The sequence below is a fragment of the Carlito syrichta genome, unplaced genomic scaffold (assembly GCF_000164805.1).
Source record: "Carlito syrichta isolate Samal-C Ts95f unplaced genomic scaffold, Tarsius_syrichta-2.0.1 Scaffold108005, whole genome shotgun sequence".
Lineage (NCBI taxonomy): Eukaryota > Metazoa > Chordata > Mammalia > Primates > Tarsiidae > Carlito > Carlito syrichta.
The window spans coordinates 20877-21847 of record NW_007052101.1 but is presented as its reverse complement, the minus strand read 5'-3'; positions in this window follow the sequence as shown (position 1 = coordinate 21847).

Here is a 971-nt window from a genome sequence, read left to right as displayed (position 1 = left end):
GGGCTCAGGCAATCCACTCACCTCAGCCTCCCAAAGGCGAGGGATTACTGGCTGAGCCACCGAGTCCGGCTGGCTTTTATTGTTTTTTGTTTGTTTGTTTGTTTGTTTGTGTTTTTTTGAGTTAGAGTCTCACTCTGTCGCCCAGACTGGAGTGCAGTGGCCGCTCCCGGCCACCGCAGTCTCGCCTGCTGGGCTCTGGCAATCCTTCCGCCTCAGCCTTCCAAGTAGCCAGAATTACAGGCGCGCATTACCACGCCCAGCTGATTTTTTTATTTATTGTAGAGATGAGGTCTCGCTGCCCAGGCGGGTCTCGAACCCGCGGGCTCAGGAAATCCACTCACCTCAGCCTCCCAAAGGCAGCTTTTATTCTTTTAGATAGAGTCTCTCTCTGTCTCCCAGGCTGGAATGTAGAGGCAAGATCATAGTTCACAGCAGCCTTGAATTTCTGGGCTCAAGTGATTCTCCTGCCTCAGCCTCCTGAGCAGCCAGGACTAGAGGTGTTAGCCACTGCACCTGGCTGATTTTTAAATTTTTTTTTGTAGAGATAGGGTCTCATTCTGCAGCCCAGACTGGGATGTGCTCATAGCTCACTGCAGTCTCAGACTCCTGGTCTCAAGCTATCTTCCCACCACCTCAGCCTCCCAAAGTGTCAGAATTACATGTGTAAGCCACTGCACCAGTCCTCTCTTCTACTTTAAAATTGCCTTTTCACAACTTCCTACCTGGAAAATTTTCATCCTTTAATATTTAGTGGGCAGTCACATCAAATTTCCTTGACCTCCCCAATTAACCTCCTAACTAGAAAGTCCATAATAATCTTCCCATTTCACTAATATCAACATTTTCTCTATTTTTTTTTTTTTTTTGAGTTGGAATATCACTCTGTCGCCCAGACTGGAGTGCAGTGGCCGCTCCCGGCCACCGCAGCCTCGACCTGCTGGGTTCTGGCGATCCTTCAGCCTCAGCCTTCC